Source organism: Triticum aestivum, chromosome 3B (genome assembly GCF_018294505.1).
Source record: "Triticum aestivum cultivar Chinese Spring chromosome 3B, IWGSC CS RefSeq v2.1, whole genome shotgun sequence".
Taxonomy (NCBI): Eukaryota; Viridiplantae; Streptophyta; class Magnoliopsida; order Poales; family Poaceae; genus Triticum; species Triticum aestivum.
In genome coordinates, this window is record NC_057801.1 from 457,629,886 (window position 1) to 457,639,410 (window position 9,525).

The window sequence follows — 9,525 nt, forward strand, 5'->3', positions numbered from 1 at the left end:
CCGTGTAAAATATTAGTTGTATTTTACTGCAAAGTACATAATAAAACCAGGTTCCAAACATATGACCATGTACCATGGCTAATGTATTGTCTAATTGTTCACATTGTATTGACAGCTAAGGATATAGAGACAAAGTTTATACTACGGTGATCATAGTATGACATCATTCATATAACAAAACAACTGAGAACAGACAAACATGCAATTATAATGTTGTGTGGGCAAGTCTAGCACGGAAGTAGATTACAGATCAAGATCAAAGGAACATCACTCCTCTCTTTTTTAAACCTTGTAATGTGCAATGATGCGCTAAGACAATTGTGTATAAAACTGAAAAGAGTAATAGACATTGGCTGCAAACCGTGCAATTCAATGCACAAGTCAGAGTAAGTAGTAGTTAAAAGGCATGAGGATTAAGGACTTACAGCAACGGCTTTGACTGGTGTAGTCATACCCTTCGTCTTGCTAGTGTGACAGTCCTTGAAGATTTCCACAACATTTGGGTCAGGTACTATTTGGTCCTTGCGGGCTTTCCTTTGCATTTGGAACAAGTCAATATAGATCTTATAATATGGCACAGCGAAAAGAGTGAAACAGTAGGTAATTACAAGAGCCTCGCAGTGTACAATATAGCTACGAGATCCTATCGCATGTTGGAATTTCACTTTCGTACAGGTGGCCTTATTCTTTGAACAGTTCACCTACAAGAAGATAGATTTGTGAGGAACATGCATAAATAGCAGTTCAACATGTGATTTGATCACATATATATAACATACTTGATACTTTGGATCAGACCAGTGTTTAACGAGGCCTCTCCAGTCTTCATCCAATATATTTTCCACTGGAGATGTTTGGGCAAGTTGATACGTCTCCAACGTATCTGTAATTTTTTATTGTTCCATGCTATTATATTATCTGTTTTGGATGTTTAGTAGGCATTTATATGCTATTTTATATTATTTTGGGACTAATCTGTTAACCGAAAGCCCAGTGCTAGTTTCCGTTTTTTTGCCTATTTTAGAGTTTCGTAGAAAAGGAATACCAAACGGAGTCCAAACAGAATGAAACTTTTGCAATGATCTTTCTTGGACCATAAGGAAACCAGAAGACTTGGAGATGAAGTGGGAGATGCAACGAGGCGGCCACGAGGCAGGAGGGCACGCCCAGGGGGTAGGGCGCGCCCCCTGCATCATGCACACCTCGTGGGTCTCCTAACCTAGCTCCTTCTCCTATATATACTCTTATACCCTGAAAACATCGAGGGGAGCCACGAAACCACTTTTCCACTGCCGCAACCTTCTATACCCGTGAGATCCTGTAAGTGCATCTAGTGCCACCCCTAGTTGGTTTTGGAGTATTGACCACAAAGTTGGTTGAGGGACTAATGCGTTTGTGAGAATTGCAGGATAACACAGGTAGTGTCCCTCATTGATTCGGTTTACCTACCGGAGATGACCCCTAAAAATGTATGAAGACATTGAAGACAATGGTGGTGTGTGAAGATATTCACACTGAAGTCTATGACATGAGAAGACATTGAGTGAAGACTATGGAGCACCAAGACTGAGTTGTTTCGCTGTTTCCTTTTCTTCTTTGTTGAGTCAAAGGAACCACCGTACTGTTAAGTGGGGTCCAAGTGAACTAAGTCAGAGTGAATAAAGTGATGCCCAACACAAATCCTATGTCTTCGAGCGAAGACAATGTGAGCAAATCTTATCCAGAGCTGGATGAGTCAGCTTTGCTTGTAGCCCAAGTAAAGTTGCCGTGTGTGTTTGAAATCTGACCGTTGGAACATGTGTCAGTTCCTTAGTGACCCAGGGTCATTTCGGACATATAAGGTTGGGTTGCCTTGTGGCTATAAATAGCCCACCCCCTACACCATAAATTGGTGGCTGCTCAGAGTTAGTTTACGGCTTTTGTCGTTTTGAGAGCAACCCACCTCGAAGCCTTTGAGAGAGAAATCCTTGTGAGGACAAAGCCCAAACACCCAGAGCCAAAGAGTGTTAGGCATCACTGAAGTCTTTCTGTCTGTGTGACCTGAAGACTTATTACACTTGAGGACTGTGTATCCTCCAGCCAGTTAGGCGTCGCGTTCTGAGCATCCAAGGGTCATTGTGGATTGCCGGGTGAACGAACTCTGTGAAGGTTCAGAAGTCTACTTTGAAGACTTACCAGAGTGATTGGGCGAGGACTAAGTGTCCTTAGCTCAAGGGGAATAAGGTGAAGACACGGTCTTCTGAGTTGAATATCAGCCTCCCTAACCAGACGTACAGTTGTCATAGCAACTGGAACTGGTCCAACAAATCCTGTGTCTTCAACAAGTGACTGGTTCTATCTCTTCCCTCCTTTACTTTGAGTTTGTCTTCGTGAAGTCATTTCTTATCTATCTTATCTAATTGACTTCACTGCTTGACTACTATTGTTGATTGGCTTCATACTATCTTCCATCTTGATCCTACTACCTAGCTGCTATTAGTCTTCGTACGTTAACACTATTGCATACTTGACTATGGCTTGCTTGTTGTAGTTTATCTTCCGATGCATATCAATTAGGTCATTCCTATTGTTTGTCTTCAAAACTTCCACGTTTTGAAGACTTTGATAAAAATCGCCTATTCACCCCCCCCTCTAGTCGATAACTAGCACTTTCAATTGGTATCAGAGCAAGGTACTCCCTTGTTCTGTGTGATTCGGTTTAACCACCTGGAGTTTAGCAATGTCGACTGCAGGATTGAGGAATGTATCTTGCCCCACCTTTGACGGTCATGAATATCCTCGGTGGAAAGCCATGATGAAGAAACGACTCATGGCTATGGACAGCGAACTGTGGACCGTCACTGAGATTGGTCTTACCGATCTATGCAATATGGCGGAGGCTGATGACATTCGCAAGTACACTCTACTGAACCTCACAGCGAAGGATGTCATCTGCTCCTGCCTGTCCCGAAATTAGTTTAGGAACATCATGCACCTCAATCACGCGAAGCTAATCTGGGACCGGCTTTCTGAGGTCTATGATAGTTATCTTAATCGTCATTATCCTTGGCTTGATGACTACAAGGAGTCTCTTAAAGAGATGACCTTTCCACCTGAATTGTCTTCATCTTCACCATGCCTCATGGCAGGGGGTGCTAAGGTAACTGAATGCTACCTCTCTGAAACCAGTGATGATGAATCAGGTGATGAATTTGGCCCCAGCTATGTCAAACTTGCTTCCCTTGCCACTAAACAACAAAGGGCTTTGGAAAAGATTCAAAACATTCTTATTAAGAGCGATGATATGTTGGGCAAAGAAATGGATCAGTCAAAAGCTTTGGCTGAGAGTCTTCAGAGACTTTATTCCAAGTTTGACGCCCTTCAAGATCAACATAATGCTCTCTCATCTGATCATGAGAAACTTTCTTGTGAATGTCTTCAAAGAGAGCAAGATCTTGAAAAGATAAGAGTGGATTATGAAGATCTTCTGAAGAAGCACGATTCATTACTTGCTCAACAAATCAGCGTTGCTCAGGATGGATTTGAACCACCATGCTTAAAATGCATTGAGCGTGATAACGCTGCCTCTGTTGCTAAATGTTCCACTACTGCTACTGTTGCTCTGTCTTCAACTACTGATGTGGTAACTAACCCCTCTGTGGAGGATACCACTACTATTGCTGATGAAAATGCTAGGTTGAAGACATTGCTTGAAACAGGGATGTATAAAAGTCTGAAAGGGCATCAGACACTGTGTGATGTCCTCAAAAAGTAGATTCTGAACCGAAACCCTAGGAAAGAGGGTGTTGGGTTCGAGAGGAAAATGAATGCTGATGGTTCCTACTGGAAGCCTGAGCAGTATCCCAAAACCACATGGGTTGCTGCAAAAGATCCTTCAGTGGATCCATCCACCCTATCTGGATTTACCTATGCTAATCCTATTATCATTGATGAATCCTTTGATGCAAACTATAAACTGTTCAAAAATCAGAATGGTGAAGTGTTTGCCAGGTATATTGGTACTAACTGCAGGAATGGACCGCCAATGAAGAAGATCTGGGTTCCCAAAAGCTGTCTTGAGAATCTTCGGGTGAATGTTGTCATGACACCACCTGTGAAGAAGACAAACCCCAGACCAAAGGCGTCACATGGTCCAACGGCTTCATACGGAAACATGACTCACTCGAGTCACCCTAACGCCAATGTTTTGCAGGGAAATCATACTCAAACTTATGAATATGAGCGTGTGTCTTCAAACCGCTATGTTCATAGTACTAAGAACTTTTCTGCTTATTCATATGAGTACCATTCATCTCCTGCAAGGCTATTTGCTAGGGCTCCGAAGCCGAAATTCTCAGATGCTGCACTTAGACTCATTGCTTCTAAGCCACCCCTGAAGACGTGGGTGGTGAAGAAGAACTAACTCTCTTTTGCAAAACATGGTCTCCAGCCAGCAATCAAAGGCGTCCGATACTATTGCTGGGGACCTAAAACACAAAGGGACGCATGATAAATTGACTTACTATGAGCTTTAATCTTATGCTAAAACTGTGATAATCCATGTGTGCATCAAATGCTTATGCTTCACAACATACCTTGTGAAGCCTATCCTCCTAACTACACAGTAGGGTATGACACCTCGTGCTTCAGAATGGATTATGGACAGCGGATGCACTAATGATATGACTAGTGATCGAAGTCTTCTCATGGACTCAACCTTACGTCCATCCGACAAGAGTCAAATCACATTTGCTGATACTGGTAAAGGCAAGGTATTGGGTCTAGGTAGAGTTGCAATCTCAAAGGATCAACACATGGATAAAGTGATGCTTGTTGAATCCCTTGGATTCAACTTAATGTCTGTCTCGATGCTTTGTGACTTAAACATGATTGTGATATTCGGAAATATCGTTGCCTTGTACTAATGGAATCTGACAAGTCTCTAGTCTTTGAAGGGTATAGGAAAGGTGATCTATACATGGTAGATTTCTCAGCAGGTCCACAACTTGCCGTATGTCTTCTTGCAAAAGCTTCAGAATGTTGGCTCTGGCACCGAAGGTTGGGACATGCTGGCATGAGGAACTTACACACTCTCGTCAAAAAGAAGCATGTCATAGGCATCGAAGGTGTCAAGTTCAAGAAAGAACATTTGTGTGGTGCCTGTGAAGCTGGAAAGACGACTAGGGCCAAGCATCCCTCAAAGACAATCATGGCGACATCTCAACCCTTTGAGCTGTTGCACATGGACTTATTTGGCCCTACTCACTACTCTACCCTCACAACAACAACATGTCTCTATGGCTTCGTTATTGTTGATGACTACTCAAGATATACATGGGTGCACATAATTCTCTACAAGACTGAAGTACAAGATGTCTTCAGACGATTCGCCAATCGAGCAATGAACAATTATGGCGTCAAGATCAAGCATATCAGAAGTGATAACGGCACTGAATTCAAGAACACCGGCCTTGATCTTTATCTGGATACAATGGGAATCACTCATGAATTTTCTGCTCCATACACACCTCAGCAAAATGGCATTGTTGAGCGCAAGAACAGAACCCTCATTGAGATGGCTCGAACAATGCTCGACGAGTACAAGACACCAAGAAAATTCTGGCCTGAAGCCATTGATACAGCTTGTCACATCATCAACCGTGTCTACATCCATAAGCTTCTGGGTAAAACATCCTATGAGCTCCTTACTGGCAAGAAGCCAAATGTCAGCTACTTCAGAGTCTTTGGTGCTAGGTGCTGGATCAAGGATCCCCATCACAAGTCAAAATTTGAACCCAAAGCTCACGAAGGCTTCATGCTTGGCTATGGAAAGGATTCGCACTCTTACAGAGTCTTCAACCTCTTCCACTATAAAATTGTTGAAACTGTGGACGTGCGATTTGATGAAACAAATCGTTCACAACGAGAACTCCTGCCAAGCACACTAGATGAAGCTCCTTCCAATGAATCTATCAAGCTGATGGGAACTGGTAAAATCATGCCCTCTGAAGCACAGCCTGAAGAGGAACTTATCATTTCTGCACCAAACCAACCTGAAGACAATGCTCAGACCAAAGACAATCCTCCCAATGATGACAATAATCAACATGAGCAAGGGCTTCGTCCAGTTCATCCTCGTGTTGCAAATGAAGTACAAATTGAGAAGATAATTGATAGCATCAACGCCCCTGGTCCACTTACTCTCTCAAGGGCAACACAGCTAGCAAATTTCTGTAGGCATTTTTCATTTGTATCAATATCTGAACCCAAGAAAGTTGCTGAAGCCTTTATGGAACCTGAATGGATTCAAGCCATGCAAGAAGAACTTCAACAGTTCAAGCTGAATAATGTTTGGGAACTTGTCAAGCGCCCTGACCCTCGCAAGCATAACATTATTGGCACAAAATGGATATATCGGAACAAACAAGATGAGCATGGTCAAGTCGTCAGAAACAAAGCACGTCTTGTGGCACAAGGATATACTCAAGTTGAAGGAATTGACTTCGATGAAACATTTGCTCCTGTGGCTAGGCTTGAAGCTATTCGCATACTGCTAGCCTATGCAAATCACCACAACATCCTGCTATATCAAATGGATGTGAAAAGTGCTTTCCTCAATGGCAAGATTGAAGAAGAAGTGTATGTTGCTCAACCACCTGGCTTTGAAGATCCAAAACATCCTGATATGGTGTACAAACTCAACAAAGCACTGTATGGCCTCAAACAAGCTCCTCGCGCTTGGTATGATACAATCAAAGACTTCCTGAGGAGCAAGGGCTTCAAACCAGGATCCCTCGATCCCACACTCTTCACGAAGACATATGATGGTGAACTGTTTGTATGCCAAATATATGTGGATGACATAATCTTCGGCTGCACCAATCAGAAGTATAGTGATGAGTTTGGATACATGATGCAAGAGCAATATCAGATGTCCATGATGGGTGAGCTGAAGTTCTTCCTTGGTCTTCAAATTCGTCAGCAAAGAAATGGCATCTTCATATCTCAAGAAAAATATCTCAAAGATTGTCTGAAGAAGTTCGACATGCAAGATTGCAAAGGTTACACGACGCCAATGCCAGCCAAACATCATCTTGGTCCCGACGACAATGGTAAAGAGTTCGATCAAAAGGTATACCGCTCCATGATTGGTTCTTTACTTTACCTATGTGCATCTAGGCCAGATATTATGCTTAGTGTTTGCATGTGTGCTCGATTCCAAGCGGCACCAAAGGAATCGCATCACTTAGCTGTGAAGCGAATTCTTAGATATTTGGCTTACACACCAACACTCGGATTATGGTATCCAAAGGGCTCAAGGTTTGATCTGGTTGGATTCTCGGATGCTGATTATGCTGGTGACAAGGTGGATCGCAAGTCAACATCAGGAACATGTCACTTTCTGGGACGATCACTTGTCTGTTGGTCTTCAAAGAAGCAGAACTGTGTATCACTCTCAACTGCTGAATCTGAATACATTGCTGCTGGATCTTGTTGTGCTCAGCTTCTGTGGATGAAGCAAACTCTCAAGGACTATGGCATCAATCTGAAGCAAGTCCCTCTCTTCTGCGACAACGAAAGGCCATCAAGATTGCCAACAATCCAGTTCAGCACTCGAAGACAAAGCACATTGAAATTCGTCATCATTTTCTCAGAGATCATGTCATGAAGAAAGATATTGACATCATTCACGTCAACACTGAAGAGCAACTGGCAGATATCTTCACAAAGCCCTTGGATGAGAAAAGGTTTTGCAAGTTACGGTGTGAGCTAAATATCTTGGAATCCTCAAATGTCCTGTGATCAGGCACACATCCTAACACTTATGCATGTTGATGACTTAGATGTGCAACACACGAAGTAAAGTATATCTTCAATCAATGAAGACTTACATTCTGAGTGTGAATACATTAACGTGGAATTTGACTTCGGAGCGCCACGATAATTGTGTGCCGTGTCTGGGTCTAATACTTCCTATACGGTGGGCAACGCCACCACCAAATTTCTTGGTTTGAAGTGTTTCACTCATGGCGTTATTGTTAAATATCTTCGCATATTGATTTGTCTTCAACTTTCAACTTATCTTCATGATTTACTTCACTATGTTGAGTTGATTGCTTTCTCATATATATATATATATATATATATATATATATATATATATATATATATACTAGTATTCTGTCCTCTACAGCATTCACTTATAGCTATGTCTTCATTGTTGAATCTTTTGAACTAAGTGAATGTGATCGGACCCTAATCTCTCTATGCTTACTATCTCAAACTCTATCTATCCAAATCATATGCATTCTATTGAAACTGTCGAATGTCTTCTCTACATCCTAGTCAGCAGAAGACATAAAGACAAACATCAAGTCCTATTTAAGTGATTCATCTTTATTGTCGATATCCGGAGAAGCTGGAACAACCATCCAACAAACTTGGCGGGCGTGGGAACGTGGGACAACTCTGAGTATGTTGCATGCTTGCACGTGTCCCACGGATGTGAATAGACAGGGGCACCTGCGTAATTGCGCTGTGCTGCACACCTACTTATAAATACATGTCCCCTGCAGTCAAGAAAACCTTCTTCCACCTCTCCACCTCGTCAAAACCCTAGCGCCACCGCTAGCTCTCGACGACGTCGGCGACGAAGCGCTTAGCTGCCGCGACTTCTCCGACGCCGTCCTCACGCCGGCCGCGGGCATCGTCCTCTCCGCCGCCGCCGTAGGTGTCCTCCGTTGCCAAGTTAGGGCACGGTGGATTGAACTGCTCGGTCTCCTACTCATCCCATCTAGCAGTTCTTCGTGTGGTAAATATAACTCTATTTTTACCAGCTTTTTGATCCTCAATGATTCATCCAATTTACCAAAATTGGTTTCTGTCTATACAAAGTTAGATCTACTCTGTCTGCATCTCATACTGCCTAGTATATTCACTTAAGCTTCACATCTAGTTAGATTCCTCACTTGTACTTATTCACGGATTCGTACAAATCTGGAACCGACTCTCAACATATAAGTGAATGTCTTCGCAACATGAGGTCAATGTCTTCAAACTGATTTATCTTCCAAATCTTCTGAGAATGCATATGACCTCTTCCCCTTCCCTCGCATCTCTAATGCTGTCACAGGTACATGTCCGTGGGAGAATCCCTAGGTTCTCATAGTCTGCATTCGTTTGCAGAATTCTTACAGCAACACATTGATTCTCCTGAAGCCAGTTCCTGTCTGACCAGCAAGCGAAAGCCTTTGAAGCCTTTGAACATATTGAAACCGTTCAGTTTGAAGTTCATGGCTGCAGAGAAATCAGTAAGGAAGGGTGGCAGACAGCGTCGTGGGGGAACTTCAAAGGATCTGCCTGATGATCTTGCAGAAATATATAAAACAGATCCTGAAGAAGATTACAATCAGCGCAAGACTCGAATCCAATGGATTCGACGCTATTGGGCTGAACAGTGGTACAAGTACAAGTTCGTGACCCAGGAGTACGCAGAGAAAAATGCTATCAAGAGCCCTTGGGGTGATATTCTCTATCGAGGCCTTC